The following is a 15,483-nucleotide window of genomic DNA, read 5'->3' as shown; positions in this document are numbered from 1 at the left end:
TCAGGACGCCCGGCTTCGGATGAGTGATAGAGATAAGACGGCAGGCCGCGCGAGCCGTGCGCTGGCCGCTGTATTTCATGTGCAACCACACAATTTATTTCGGGGACTGCTCGTATTTCAGCAGCACGGCTTTGATTTCTGGGGCGGGAGCCGCGCTGTCACCGTGTCAGCCGGGCTAGACTCAGATTGGGTGGGGGGAGGGGAATGCCTGCTGAAGCCCCAGGGTCGCGATGACTGGGTGCTGGGACACAAGGTCGTCCAGACAGGGCCTGCAGACGCCCCTGAGGGGCGGCGGGGAGATGCGGGTCGCCTGGGGTCGTGGCCTCGGCTAGGAAGCCCGTGGTGTGTGGATGGCACTGGGTGAGGGGGCACCGACGCCAGCCTACCCTGGCTGCACCTCGGGCTGTGCCGTCGGGGCCCTGTTCCCGCACCTGTGGACACAGGCCGGGTGACGGCTCTGATTCTGACTTGGTCACGAGGCTCTGTGGCATCACAAATGTGTGGAAATATCAGCGATTAACACCGGGTCATCTCTCCACAGACATTTCTAATCATTTTTATGCAGAAAGGGGAATAGCCAATGACAATTAAAACCCCATGCGTGCGTGGGGTTTTAGTGGCCTGAGCGGAGCCGGGGCAGAGTTCCGAGCCTGCCCCGCCAGCTCTTCAATGGAAGATCTTAGCACAGCCCGGGACTGGCCCCTGGGACTGGCCCTCTCAGACCTGCGGGGATCCATCCGGATTCCAGGCCCACCTCTCAGCGAAAGCAGCTCACATCCCAGCAGTCATGTGGAGAGCCCAGGGAATCTGGGCCCAGACCCCTCTCCAGCCTTCCCCCCCACTGCCCCTCCCCAGGGCCCCGCCAGTCCCTCTCACCTGGAAACCTAGGGTGTCTGGTGGGAGCAGCAGTACAGGGTGTCCAGTGGGGGCTGTCGCCTGGCCTCCGGCAGAGCTGCATGTGTGAGGATGCCCTAAGGCTGGGGCTCAGGTGGGGTGTGGGCCGGCCAGGCCGGGGTTTGCCAGGCGCTGCCTCGGCCCCAGCGCGCAGCCCTGGGCACCGACCTCAGAGCTCCATCTCTAAAGCAGGGTTCCGGCTTGGATCACATCTCCTTAAGGGGGTCCAAGCCCTGGCCCCTGGCTTCAGGGAATGCAGTCTTCTGCAAATAGTCTCTGCGAGGACAATTGCGTCAAGATGAGGTCATACCGCATAGGGTCACCCTCACCCAAGGACCGATGTTCCTCTAGAAAGGAGATGCAGATTCAGAGACTTGTGTTGGAGGGCAGAGAAGGCCGGAGGACAGTGGAGCTCAGCTGGGCCACGAGCCTGCGCCCCAAGGATCTCTAGGCCAGCCAGAGCCCCAAAGCCAGGAGGGAGGGGAGTGGTCTCGCTTGGTTCTGCAGGAGCAGCCGGCCCTGCCCACATGGAGCTCCGAGGTCCGGGAGTCGACCCCAGCATGGGGGGGGGGGGCTGTCCTGCGCTTACTCAGTCCTGGGAAGCCGGCAGTCACAAGGCCAGCCTCCCGGGTGAGGTGTGGCAGGGGAAGCGCCCTCACGGAAGAGTCCTCACGGGAGACTCCGCCTGGCTGCAGGGCCCTGCATCCCCTCCCTGGGGACTGAGCTCTAGGAATCTGCTGACCCCATCCTGCCCCCTCCCCATGGCCTCCTGAGCCACGTGGATGGCCCACAACCCTTCAGGCGCTCCACGTTTACCCTGGCTCAGGCTTATTGCCGGGTACATGGGAGAACAGGCTACGTGGAACTCGTGGTCCCATGAGGTCACAGAAATGGAAGTGGAAGACCTTTTTATAAACACGAAATATACAGGAGGTGTGGGGGGAGGAGGAGGGAGAGGAGGGGGAGGGGAGGGGGAGCAGGTATGAGGGGAGGGGGAGCAGAGGGGAGGGGAGGGGGAGCAGGGGGAACAGGAGGAGGGGAGGGAGAGCAGAGGGAGGGAGGGGGAGCAGGGGGAAGGGGAGCAGCTCTCTGGCACACTGGTGTGGGACAAGGCCGAGAGCAGGGACTTGGGGCTGCTGCGCCTGGTCAGCCCACTGTGTCCAGCATGGAGGACATCAGAGCTGACCATGCCCCACGCCCATGGGACAGCGTCCTCTCGGTGGCTGTCAGGAGGTGGGTGCTGCCCGTCTTCCCAGTGGCCAGGGGGCCGTGCGTAGCCCCACCCAGGGTGGGGTGGGGTGGGGGAGGGACACCCACAGTGTGTGTGGTCACTGTCCAGGATAAAGGGGAGGGCGTCCAGTCCTGAATGCTAGACGCAGAGCGGTGTGGCGTGGAACGCGGGGCTGGGACTTGGATGGCACACGCCGAGGACGGGGCGCTGTGCCTGCTGCTCCGCGAGGCTCGTCAAGTGCCTGGCGCCCAGCCAGCGTGTGTGGAGCGAGTGAGTGCTCAGCTGTAGGAGAGCAAGGGGCCAGTGAGAACCATGGAGTCCCCTGAGCTAGCGGGAGCGGCCGGGCCCTCCCTGGCCGCTGCCCCAGCAGCAAGCAGAGCGGGAGGCGCGCGCCGTGCCCGGGGGGCACTAGAGAGGCCCAGGCGTGCACTCAGAGGAGGCTGCGCGCACAGGGCGGGCCGAGGGCCAGAGCAGGGCAGGGCAGGAAGGAGGACAGGAGCCAGCCTGGAGACAGAGCCTGGGCCTGGGCCACCTGGCCCTGGCTCCTGCAGAACGGGCATGGCAGCCCCCCCCTCCCCTCACAGGGTGGACGGTGCACTCAGCCACCCCGGGACTCCAGTCTGTCTGCTCTGGGCCTGTGCAGGTCTCTGTCAACAGAGGGGAAAGGAGGTGCTTGGATCACAGGTGTGTGCCGCCACGGCTGGCTGGAGCCCCTGGCTGTGCTTGGGCCTAGAACTTAGCAGCGCATTCGGGCTGAGAATGACTCCTTGAGACCAAGGATTTGAGATCGGTGACACCGGGCTGAGCCAGGCTCAGGTCCTGGCAGAGGGTGGCAATGCCCACCAGCAGGGGGCAGGGCCTGCCCCAACCCGGCAGGGCCCTAGTGCAGCCCGAGGCTCTGCCGGGGCTGTGGAGTAGCTGTCAGTGTGTCCTGTGGCCTTCGACCCCAGCGGGGCCTCCCTCCCCCCATGGCTTCCTCCGTGGCATGTCCAGCTCTCTCTTGGCCTCTTTCTTCACACCCAGGCCTCTGCTTTTCACTTCCCTCAGTCTAGAGTCTCTCTTGATTTGGCTTTCCTGTCTTTCTTGACCTTGGAGAATCAGCGTGGCCTGCAATTCCTGGAAGGGACAAACTAAGAATAACAGCACATATGCGCTGGCCGTGTCCTGTCCTCACGACTGTCCTGTTCACCCTGCAGACTGCCACACCCCCTGCCCCCCTCCCCCCGGCTCTTCAGAGAGGCCACAGACGTGGGGCAACTGGCAGTCGGAAGTCGCCGATGGAGGCGTGGAGGCGTGGAGCGCTCTGGCCGTCGGCAGCGAGGCCAGGCTGGACCCTGTTCCCTCCAAGCAGGCGCCGCCTCCTGGCGCCTGAAGTTCTGGGTGGATCCAGGACACGTGCTCTTCCCAGGGGACAGGTGGAGCGTCCTGCTAGGCGCAGACGCCACTTCTCAAGTGTTGGGGTGACATTAGCAGGTTTGGGAAACTGCCTTAGGGGAATTCTCTTTTTCCATCCCCTAAGCAGAAGGTAACATTTGCTCATTCTGCTCAGGTTGAATTTCCATATTAATTATTCAAAAGACTTAATGCTATCAAACCAGAATCCGTGTACCGGATCCAAGGGAGAACCAGAAACAAAATCAATGGGTCCAAAGGCAGGGGCAGCGATGAATAATTAACTCCCCACCCCTCCAAGTTTTCTAGGGGGAGAGCAAATAGTGTGCACGGTGGGAAGAAGACAGATCGTCTACAAAGACACAGACCTGCAGATGGAAGGATGGACACGTGGCTAGGGAGACAAGCAGACAGACGGAGGGGAGGCATATAGGCAGGTATGTAGATGGGCATGGGTGAATGGATGGGGCTGGATAGAAGGGATGAGTAGGTCAATACACATGTAGATGGATGGATGGATAGACGATGGCGGATGGGCAGATGGAAGGACAGGAGGCCATCCTGACTGGATGAGGGCTGCTGTCTCTCCATCCTGAGTTGTGCCTCGGCTGGGCCTGCCTTGTGCCAGGAGTCACAGCTCTAATTGGATTTAAAAGTGACCACAATTTCACGCGTCTTTCAGCATGACCTCGGGGTGGGGGGTGGCCTGCAGTGTGCCCAGGATGGGTTTTATGCTATCTATTTATATCCAAATCAATTCTAAGTGGGTTGCAGGACTCGGCCTAATCGAATCTGCTGCCCTTCATACACAAAGATGAGACACCTGACCCCTGTGTGTGGAGGAGGCCGTTCCCTCTCGGGGGGAGGATCGGGTCCCTTCTTCCCCGGGGCCCCGGAGCTGAGGGGAGCGCGGCAGCCTGGAGCAGCTTTGTGTGGACAAAGTGACGCTCTGCCCGTGGCATGGTGATGAACTGACACAGTGCTGAGGGCCTGGCTGCTTGCCGCCCCGGGCTCCGAGTGTCCCTGTCCTCTTCTGTGACATCCAGTGGAGAGCTAGGACAAGAAAGTGGAGGTTCTCAGCCCCGGGGTGGTGGGGCGGGGGGGTGCACCCTCAGGCTGTACAGAGACGGCGGCTGTCCAGTCAGAGTCGGCCTGTGTGTGGGGAGGACGCATGGGCTGGCCCATGGTGGTTGGCCTGGGAGCATCTCAGGAGCCACAGCCTCCCCAAACCTGGTGGCTTCGGGCCCTCTGGGGTCTTGATTGGGGGCAGAGTGTCTGCCCAGGGGACAGAGCTCTGCCCAAAGGGCCTGTTCCAGGATGGCAGCTCTCTAGCTTGAAGCCAGTGTCTAGAGCAGTTCCTGGCCATGACTCCTCTGGCTCCAGCTGGACTTTGCATGTCTGCAGTCAGCTGGGGCAGTCCCGGTCACCTGTGACCTGTGTCCCCAGTCACCCATGTCCTTGTGTGGCAAGCACAGCCGGGCCCAGTGGGTGTGGCCGGCTTCTTGCTCTGCACAGTCTGTCCCTCAGCCTTGTCCTTCCCGGAGGCCTTGCCTCTGCCCTTCCCCCTTCTTCTTGCCTCTCTCTTCCTCCCATCCTGCACTGTCAATGCTTGCTGAGTTGGGCCAGCACCGAGCAGGCCTCTGGGGAAAGGACAGTCTACAATGACCAGGGCAGCTCAGCGTCAGGGGTCAGGCCCTGCCAGGCAGAAAGCAGGGCTAGGGCCTGCGGGGGTCAGCTAGGCCTGGGAGGAGGGACCGCCATCTCTTTGCTGGTCTCCCCTTTCTGCCCCCTTTTGGGGACCCTTCCCCAGGGCTGTCCTGGCCGGGCCCGCGCGGCAGCCCCCAGTCACCCGCGTGCAATCTGCAGCCTGGGCCGGTCTCACGGCTGCCGGGACGCGTGCGGCCTCACGTTTGGGTCCGCCGCCCGCGGCCTGTGGAGCGGGTGCAGTGCATTCCGATGATTGCAGGTCCCCGTGGGGGCCTCCTCTCCCCCAGCCTGGGAGCCGGGTCTCACGCGAGGCGTGCGTGACTCCGGCTGAGCCCGCATCTCACCGCACGTCCGGTGGCTCCACAGCGGGCTGTGAGGGGACCGTGTGCAGACCCATGCCCTCCCAGCGGCTCACGACTCCATGATGGAGTCTGCAGCCTCCAGAGCTGCCCGGGTGGGCGTCCACCCCTCAGATTGTCCCCTGTGGGTGAGTGGAGGCTGGGAGTGGGGAGCGGCCCCCAGACAGCGCTGTGCCAACCTCACCCCTACCTGGTCTGTGGCTGCCAAGTAGCACAGAGATTGGCGAGCAGCAGAGGGCGCTGGAGTGTGCCAAGGCCTGAGGAGGAAGCAGGAAGTGGCAGAGCAGGAGCTTGCACTGTGTGGTTGGTGCTCCTCAGCTTCCGGGAGGCCACCCCGCCTGCAGCCATGAGCTAAGCACCTGCTCCCAAGGAACTTGTGGCCAGTCACAGGCCTGCAAGCCAAGGACGCCTGCAGCCTCCTCTCTCCTGTACCCACCCTGATGGCCAGCGAGACACAATGGGGAGGAGCCTCCCCTGCAGGTGGGTGCTCTGGGCCTCTGGGGCAGAGGGCATGGGGGCACACTGTGCCTGGAGGTCTCCTTGCAGCCCTGGGTGGCTGACGGGCTCTGGGACCTCTGCTCACCTTGCCCCAGCTTCTGGTGGAGCCCAGGTTCTGCCACGTCCACTGCAGTCCCAGGTCCCTCACATCAGCACGTCTGCCCTGCCTCAGGCCCCGAGCGGACAGGGACCCTGAGTGGAGGGCGTCGGCCTCCCCTTCAGTGGGCCGTCCCAGGTCCCACCGCCTGCTGGTTTGGGGGCCTTCTGGGCCGGAGGCCTCGGTCCCGGGCCATGCTGCCACCAGCGGTGAACTCCTGTGCTCAGGCCTGCTGTACAGGTGAAGAAGCAGAGGCCCAGCTGGGGCTCAGGAGGCCAGCCCCGCGGAGGGCCAGCGGGCAGCCTGGGCCTGGACCAGGCTTAGGGCTGCGGCGTCCAGCCGGGCTCTGGGGCCAGGGCACGGCGGCAGGCAAGGCTGGCTCTCCTTCTTCCCCGCCTCTTGCCGGAAGCCTCGGCCTTCTCTTAGTACACACCGTGGGGCGCTCAGCCCCGCGGGCCCGTGGCGGGCGTGACCCTGTTTCCACAGGTTGCCGAGGAGAGGGGCAGGAAGCAGATGGCCTGTGCTGTCTGTCCAGGATGCAGTGTGGACAGCGAGGCAGGTGCCGGGGGCTGGGGAGAGGGCCGGCCAGGTTGGGTGGGCAGATGGAGGGGCAGGGGGCCAGGGTGGAGGCACAGGGCAGCCACGCTGCTCCTGGCCTGCGTGACTGGGACCAGCCGGGCATGCTTGATGCATCCATGTGCTCTTGGGGACAGGGACCTGGGCTGTGCGGCCTCCACTGGGCAGGGCTGGGAGGGTGGGGGCAGGGAGGGAAGGGCAGGACGGAGAAGCGGCAGGGCCTGTCCTTGCCTCCGATGTGGACAGGGGCCAGCGTGGCCAGGCAGGACACATCCGCATGGCCTCAAGGGATTGGACACAGCCAGCTGGGCTACTGACCACACTGGACAGACGTGAAGCTGCCCGGGGTGTCTGGGCTTCTCCATCCCCCACCCCCTGCCCTGGGGTGAGGGTGGGGTCCTGTGCCCAAGCCTCTGAAGTGCACTGTACATGGGCTCCCTCGACCTTTGACCCCCTGCCCCCTCCCTCAATGCCCTGCTACTGAGGGTCCTGGGTATCTGGGCCCAGCTCCTGCAGCCTGAGGACAATCGATGGTACCGATAATTGCTGCTTCCCTGCCTGGTCAGTGATGAATGGGGCCGGAACCTGTGCGTTCTGGGATCAATACTGTAATATCTTCATACTCAGGAAGGTCGGCAGGCAGCAGAGGTCATGGGAACTCCCCTTGAATGCCCTGGAAGTCTGGTTAGCCAGAGGCCTTGGCCGGGATGTGGGCTAGGTCCTTTTCAATGCCCTTTGAAGAATAAGAAAGCAGGGAAGTATCAAGGAGAACAGATTAAGTCTATTCCAAGTGAGAGGAGAGCCATGAGGAAGAATTAGCAGACTCTATCCCCCATCACCCTCAAGGGAAAGCTGGAGGATTCTGTCTGTCCCCAGTGGACATTTGTCCTCAGCCTCCTTCCTCCTGGGGGCTGTCTGGTTTGATTTGTGAGGCAGTAGTTGCTCACTGTGGAAGGCTCTTCCTGTTGGACATGAGCTCCTGTCTGGTGGACCCCCCCACGTGAGCTCCTGTCTGGTGGACCCCCCCCACGTGAGTTCCTGTCTGGTGGACCCCCCCACGTGAGCTCCTGTCTGGTGGACAGCCCCCTCCCCCATGTGAGCTCCTGTCCAGTGGACACCCCCCCACATACACGTGAGCTCCTGACCGGTGGACTGTCCACTCTGGCAGAAGCAGAGGGCTGGCCTGTGCTCTCCGCGCCTGCCTCCCCGGGCAGGCAGGAGCAAGGGAAGTAATTTAAGCCTTTCCTTTATTTCCTGCCACATGTGGGCCTTGGTCCAGTGGCCTTTTCCTATCCCTAACTGGGATCCAGTACCTGTCCCTCGGCCCAGGGCTGGGTGGGGCGTGGAGCACCAGCCCTCTGTGAGGGTGTGGGGGAGGGGAGGCCCGCGGGCCGGGGCGGGCTGAGGGGGCGAGGCTTTGGATCTCGGGCACCTGTGGCTAGCAGTGTGTCTGCCCTCCCCGGGGTCCCGGGGCTGCGTGCCAGGCCTCTGCGGGAACGCGGAGCGTCTCCACACAACAGGCACCCGTCCGCTGACCTCAAACTCTTGCGGAGCGTGTCTGCCGTGGGGCTGACTCACCCCCCCCCCCCCCGCAGGGACTGAAATGAATGGCGCCATTTCCCGGCTCATCTGGTGAGCACCAGGCCCTCCTTGAAGAGGACGCAGGGCTGTCTTCTCCTGTTTACTCTGCTGTGTGGCTGCTCATTTGTTCCCCTCAGTCACGGGGAGCTCAGCGCTCAGCGCGCTCCCACACCAGCGGATACCAGAGGCCGCCCCCAGCCGTCGGCCCGCCGGGGCCCGGCCTGGCCGGCCAGCTCTGAGGGCCTGAGAGGAAGACTCCGCCACAGCACAGACCGATGGACAGAGGAACAGGCCTGGCTTCCCGTCAGTGGGAGAGGCAGTGTGGGGGTGCCCTCAGATGGGAGGGGACTTGAATCTGCACGGGGGCCCTGAGAGGTGAAGAAGGCAAGACTGCTCCCTCCCCCATAGCCCCTGTCAGCGTTGGAGGGGCCGGACACCCCTGAGCCTGGAGACACTTGTTCCCTGAGTCCCAGGGGACTCACTTGGGCAGGAAGGCCAAAGCCCCCTGTGCAGGGAAAACCAAGTTGGCCCAAACTTGGACGCAGCTCCCGACAGTCCTAGGTGGCAGGCGTTGTTGGCAGGGGCCGTGGTGGTCAGGAGAGACGAGGCTGCCCTCTAGACGGCACCGCCACAGGCCAAGGAGACAGCCTCCCCCCCGCATGGTAACCCTTCCGCGACAGGGCGGGTGGGCTTTGGCCGGCTCCCTGGGGCAGCTGGGCAGGGGTCTGCCTAGGCCAAGGACAGTCCTGAGCGGGGGAGGGAGGGGCGTGAACCCTGGGCGGTGGAGTGGGGTGGAGAGGAGACTTGCACGTTGTCAGAGTGTTCAGGCTCTGGCGTCGAGGTTGCTGACCAGACCTGAGACCCATCGTGGAGACACAGGCCTGGCAGGGTCCCTCGAGGGCTTGAGTGGGAGCCGCAGCCTCCAGATCTGGAGGCCCCGCCCTATGTGACTTGGGGAGGAAAGGTGCTGTTCAGGACGGTGGCAGGCTTGGGTCCCAGGGCTTGAACTCAGGGTCGCGTGCATCCAAGTCAAGCTCTGTCTCGGGTGACCGCCTCATTCCCAGCCCCTACAGCGCTCCCTGAGACGCAGGGTGACCACAGGGCAGGGCGCTGTGTTCCGAGAGCCCCGGGAGGGGCAGGTCACTTCCTGTCCACAGCTGCCTGCTGCATGCCCCCTCCTTCCGGAATTGTGAGCTCCAGCCAGGGCCACCACATGTATGGAGAGCAGGCGCTGACCTACAGGCCCCTGCGTCTCCCTATCTGAGTGTGCCCGGATCCCTCGAGGAGCAGCTGTGACCTTTCCTGAAGGTCGAGCAGGTGCCCGGTGTCAGATTCCCTCAGCGTGAGGGACAGGACCACAGAGGGACTGCAGCCATCTCCATTCTATCTTCGGGCCCCGATCCTTGCTCCCCGAGTCCAGCGGCTGTTCAGAGGCTCTGCGTGTCCTCTCCACAGGCGTGGAGTAGTGACTTATTCTGCTCCTGGTTTGCTGAGGGCTACCTCTCTGTAGGATTCTTCTTGTCTCTGCAACGCCTAACACAGGGCAACATCTAACACCAGAGGGAGGTCATCGCTTGAATGCACAACCTAGAACTCCTGACCAGGGAAGGGTGCTGGGGTCTTGGTCTGGCTCCTGGGAAGCCCTGGGCCCTTCTGTTGTGCCTCCCAGGATCCTGAGTGATTGGTGACCCAGGGGTCTGCCCCACGACCTGGCTCTGGCTGGCCCAGCAGAGGCACTAGGGGCTTCTCTGTTTTTTGTTTTTTGTTTTTAATTCAGCTCCCATCAGCCTCCGGCTGGCCTATGCAGCAGGCAGGGAAGCAAGTGCCCCGAGCCGGGGCTAGGCCGTGGGCAGGGCTCTAGTGTCTGGGGGAGCCAGGAGTGAGCTCCCCGGCTCTGCTTGTCCCTCGGCCAGCTGTGTGCTCCTGCGGCAAGAGGGGGCCCTGCTGGCCTCGGGGCCTGGACACGCCCACCGTGCCGCACGCCCCGCAGGCCTGAGGGTGCCCAGGACCCAGGCCTCGCAGATGGAGGCTGCTCTGATCCAGGGCTTCTTGCATGTATGTGAGGTCGCTGCCGGGAAGGCTTCCTGTGAGGGTCTTCTTGGTGGCTGGGTGGCGCCCAGTGAGGGCAGGGCACGGAGGCGTGGGTGGGTGGGAGGGGCGGGCACCGAGGCCAGGCTGGGCAGAAGGCCTGGGTACGTAGCTGGCTGTCCCCGGATGGCTGCCGGCACTGGCCTCTGTGCTGTGTGCCATGGGGAGCCCTGCAGCGGGCGCCCCTTCACCCTCCATCTCTGGGGACCACACCAGGAGGGACGTGGACGGCGGCCCACAGATGGGATGCATCTCCCCATTTCTAGGATTTTACCTCAGGATGGAGGTTCCAGGAAACTCCTGTGAGGCCGCTCACCAGGCGGGGCTGCCTTCCACCAAACGCTGGAGACGCTGAGCTTACGGTGGTTTCAAGAGGGGGAGGTGAGCCTCGGGGGACCGAGGGACCCGCTGGAGGTCACATGACTGGTGACTGGCCACGGTGACTCAAATCCAAGTTCGCCAGCCTCCGAGTCCCATGCGTGCCCTCCTCCCCGGTGCCCAGCTGCTGGGGTGGCCGGGGAGGCCTGAGGCCTGCTGGCTTTCGGCATTCAGCATCTGCCGCGGTCACCTGTGCGGGGATAGCCAGCAGGGCCCGGAGCCCAGCACACGCGCACTCCTGAGTTGCGTCAGCACAGGAGCTCCAGCAGGCCCCCAGGCTCCCCGGAGCGGTCTCACAGATGCTGGTCTCTCTGGTGGCAGTGGAGCCATAGGCGGGGGTGGGGGGTGGGGGGGGAGGGACAGGCACCTGATTATCACCTGGCTGCTGCAGTCTGGGTGTGGTGCCCAGCGCACGCCCACCAAACACACTAGAAAGTGCTGGACACGTCAGGTGAAAGCGGCCAGACCCGGGCGTCGGGTGCCGTGTCTCCTGGGAGCGCTCCTGCCCTGGCTGCTGCCCGGGTCACCGCGCTGCGTGGTGTGGGGGCAGAGCAGGTGTGGCTCCGGAATCTCCCCTGGACAGCGCGCTGGGCCCCACCTGGGCCCAAGCTGGTGGGAGATGCCGAGAGCCACAGCCCCCCTGACAGCACGGCCACCATCCAAGGAAGCTCTGTGCGGACAAAGCCGGACAATTATTCCTGTTTCATTAAGTGCCACTTGATTATTAAAAAAATTAGCAAGCCTTTTCAACTGTGTAAGACACGTCTGATTACATAGACACTTGAAGTCAATAAATATCTTCAGAGAGCCAATTATTACTTAATTAAGAGCTTCCTTTGACAACAGGCAGCCTGATCCTTGCAGATCAGATGTCCAGAGAGTTTGCAGCACTGGGCCGGGTCTGGCCCGTTTTCTCCATCCTCCATGGGGTGGACACCCCTCCCCCCCACTTCTTGGGGACTTCTCTTGTCTGGCTCTGTGCTCACCTGGCCACCATTCTCCTAGATGCTACTTCCTTTCCAGACCATCTCAAATGTGCAGGTAGTGACTGCTTCCCACCGCCTCCTCCTGTCCTGGGCTTGTCCTCACCTCTCGCGGTGGCCCAGGTGGTCTGATCTGCCCAGACCTCTGCTGCCTTCCTTCCCCCAGGAGTGCCATGTCCCTCTGGAGCCAGAGGCCTGGTCCCAGGTCCCCGGCCCACCCCGGTGCTCTTGTCTGACCTTCCTCCTCCCTGTCAGGACAGAGCGGTTCCCAGACGGACCCAGGCAGCAGGGGAGGCAGAGGCCACCTTTGGGCACTGGGCTGGTCACCCGCACACCCAGGACTGCGGTGAGGGACCCGGGCAAGCCTGGCCTTGCAGGCCACAGGAGGCTCCCTGGGGTGTTTGGTGCCAGCGATCGCCACCCTTGGATCTGGAGGACAGCAGGGAGCGCTTTCGTGGTCTGTCCTTGAAGATGGGGCCGGAGGCAGCTGGAGCGCTACCGGGGTGGGGGCGATAGAGTCCTTCCCTCCCCTCCCCCTCTGACCGTGGATGTCCGGGTCCCCCTCCTCTTCACAGGGGCAACTCGCTGAGCATCTTATGTCCAATGGTCACACCCTTGCCAGCAGTGAGCGCTGATGCTTTGTGATACAAGCGTGATCCCTGGCGCCGGGAGGGCGCACGTTTTGAGGCCCCACCACCCCAGAGCGCTCTGTCCCCCGGAGGCATGCACGGTGGGGGAGAATGAGGAAGAAAGGAAGGAACTGGCCAGACGGGATCTCAACAGGCTAGGACTGTTTATTGAGGAACAGCGAGGACGCAGACCTTCCCGTGGGTATGGAGGTTTGTGTGAGGAGATGGGCTCAGCACTGGGGCTTTAGGCAGAGCTTAATGAAGAGCTGCAAGGTCAAGGGAGGTGGGGGCTCTCCGGTTGGACCCAGACTTAGCTACATTGCCCTGCAGGCGTCAGACAGTCTGCACTCATGGCCTGCCTGGTATCAGCATGCACCTAGGAAAACAGGGTGGGAGTCAGTTCTTCACGCACCGCCCCAGTGGGCAGGCTGAGTCCCAGAGGCGCCCACCCCTCCCCAGCGGGCTCTGCCTCCACCCCAGGCTCAGTGTTGGGTATCTGTCACGGAGCAGCCTCTGCACCCTGTCCTGCAATCCGCCCACCCAGACACTGCCCATCTGCCCCGGCCTGGGCTTCTCTGCTCGCTAGCCTGCCCGTGGCTCGGCTCCTTCACACAGCTTGGGGGCCTCTGGGGTCAGGCTCTGAGCCTGGCACCTATACCTCCCCTCCTTCACGCCCCGCCTGGACAATGCCAGCTTGCACAAAGAGGCCTGGTACCAGGTCTTCTTGCACAAAAGAACTGGAATAGTCAGGCGCTGGTGGCTCACGCCTGTCATCCTAGCTACTCAGGAGGCTGAGATCTGAGGATTGTAGTTCAAAGCCAGCCCGGGCAGGAAAGTCTGTGAGACTCTTATCTCCAATAAACCACCAGAAAAAGTGGTAGAACGCTCGCCTTGAGCTGAAGAGCTCAGGGACAGCACCCAGGCCCTGAGTTCAAGCCCCACAACTGACAAAACAACAGTAGCAACAATAGCAACAACAACAACAAAACAAGACCAAAAACAACCCAAAAGACAAAAACCCTAAAAGCTGGAGTATGGCTTGGGTATCAGTTACACCTTGTATTACTCCCATGAGTCTTTGCACTGAGGTCCAATTTCTTTCTTTTTTTTTTATTGTGAAAATACTGTACAGAGGGGTTACAATTACATGGGTAAGATAGTGAGTACATTTCTTATCAAGCATTGTAGCCTCCTCTTTTGTTTACCCTTCCCATCCCTTCCCAGCCTCCCCCCGTCTCCCTCCCAATTTCTTTGTTAATTTAAAAAAAATTTTTTTGGGTCCAGTCATGGGGCCTGAACTCTGGGCCTGGGCGCTGTCCCTCAGCTCTTCAGCTCAAGGCTAGCACTCTACCATTTGAGCCACAGCGCTACTTCCGGCTTTTTTCTTTTTGCTTGTGTGGTGCTGAGGAATCAAACCCAGGGCCTCAGGCATGCAAGGCAAGCGCTCTACCACTGAGCCACCTTCCCAGCCCCTGAGGTCCAATTTCTTGAATGCTTTGTATCCCAACTGTCAAACTCCTAGTCATCCTTCAAAACACTTGTCCATATAGTCCCAGCTCTAAGTACTCTTTGAGGCCCTCAGACGGCTCCTTGGCTCCTTTCTGCCCTGTTGATCCTTCATTGACAATCTGTTTGCTTGTGTTCTTCCTCCACCACCAGAACTGGGAGCTCCTAAAGGCAAAGCCTGTCTTTCCTCTTTGTTTCTTTCACCAGGCCCTTCCCGGCATGCTAGCCGTCACAGACAGGTGGGAAGAGCGCTTGGTCTCAGGAAGGACTTCAGCCAGCTGTCATTATCTTTCCATTTGGTAAATTAGACTTGAATAGGCCAATTTGCACTGCGGCCTGGGGTTGTGCTGTGGGCTCCCGGCTGTAGGGACTGACCAGGCAGCTGTCCAAGACGGGTGTGGGGGGAGGGGGAGAGCAGGAGCCCCAGGGAAGGAAGTGGGGAGCCAGGGCCCTGGGCTCGGGGGGAGCTGTGGCAGGTACCCAGGGTGAGATGTGGGGTGCTTGGGGCGGGGTGGGGAGCAGGCGCAGGCCCCAACTCATTATGGCTCAGCAGCCTCCACCCTTCCTTCCCAGCCCCAGGGTGGAAGGCAGAGAGCCAACACACCCACAGTTTACTCTGCTCCTCCATCCGCAGACCCTGTGGGAATCCCCAGATGCTGTGGATGAGGCCAAACTCCACACAGGTGCGTCAAAGGTAGCGCTGGGGCTCGGGCTGCCTATCGCGTGCTGGCCAGCTCCTCCTGCTTGGCCCAGGTGAGCCTGCTTTCTCTTCTGCACGTTGTTGGTGGACATCCTAACTTGGCGGGCCGGCATCTCCCCACAGCCTGCTTCCCACAAGTCCTGGCTCCAAATGTGACGTGCTTACCTCGTCCTGAGGTGAGGCCCACATCATGTGTCCACAGCCAGGACCTGCAGGAGCCCGCCTGCTGAGCCCCATGGTGCTGCCCGCTGGGCTCACACCTGCGTCATGACAGTGTGGCTACGGGCTTTAATTTCTGGTATAATTTCACTGTGGCGATCTGAGAACATCCACTGAACGGTGTCTCTTCGCTGAATTGTGTCAAGGTGTGTTTAAGGTGAGCTGAGCTGTCTGACCCTGAGCCCTGAGGAGAGGGAACAGGTGTGTGTGGGGGGGGGGGGCTGGCGATGGGGCTGGTGGCCATGATCCTGCAGGGAACTGGGTATCCTCGGTGCCTTCCTGTCTCTACTGGTCTTCTATGAACTGGGCTTAGTCTTTAGATCGCAGGGTGGTTTCTTGTAAGCAGAACATAGTTGGATTTATTGTCATTACTATTATTATCCCTAAGTAGTTGTATAGAGGGGTTTCACTTTAACATACCAATTTGTGAGTACAGTTGTCTTCATCAGCATCACCTCTCTCATCATTCTCTTCCATCCCCTCAGTTTATCTGGTTCCATTTTCACCTGTGTACATAAATGTTATAACTGTGTTTACCCATCCTTCCTCTATGTGTCTCCTTTCCCCTGCTTCCGCTTCCTGGTGTTAAACTTTAAGTTTGTTGTTCAAAGGAGTTCAAAGCAGTTTCAGCACTGGAATCCTCTC

At 61.7% G+C, this 15,483-nt stretch overlaps 1 long non-coding RNA gene across 2 annotated transcripts; it reads left to right on the top strand.

The window, feature by feature from the left end:
- The first annotated feature begins 3,585 nt into the window (after positions 1–3,585).
- Positions 3,586–10,443, top strand: LOC138829534 (uncharacterized). Of its 2 annotated transcripts, XR_011372669.1 has the most exons (4): positions 3,586–3,650; positions 3,819–3,954; positions 5,902–6,063; positions 8,350–10,443. It is a non-coding gene; the product is annotated as an uncharacterized lncRNA (long non-coding RNA). The 2 variants fall into 2 exon arrangements; XR_011372668.1 differs by lacking the exon at positions 8,350–10,443 and having other exon boundaries at positions 5,902–6,728.
- Positions 10,444–15,483: the final 5,040 nt, after the last annotated feature.

The sequence above is a fragment of the Dipodomys merriami genome, unplaced genomic scaffold, assembly GCF_024711535.1.
Source record: "Dipodomys merriami isolate MVZ:Mamm:240054 unplaced genomic scaffold, mDipMer1.0.p SCAF_174, whole genome shotgun sequence".
In the NCBI taxonomy this organism is placed as follows: Eukaryota; Metazoa; Chordata; class Mammalia; order Rodentia; family Heteromyidae; genus Dipodomys; species Dipodomys merriami.
Note: the sequence above shows the minus strand (reverse complement) of the source record. Positions and strands in the feature narration are given on the sequence as shown.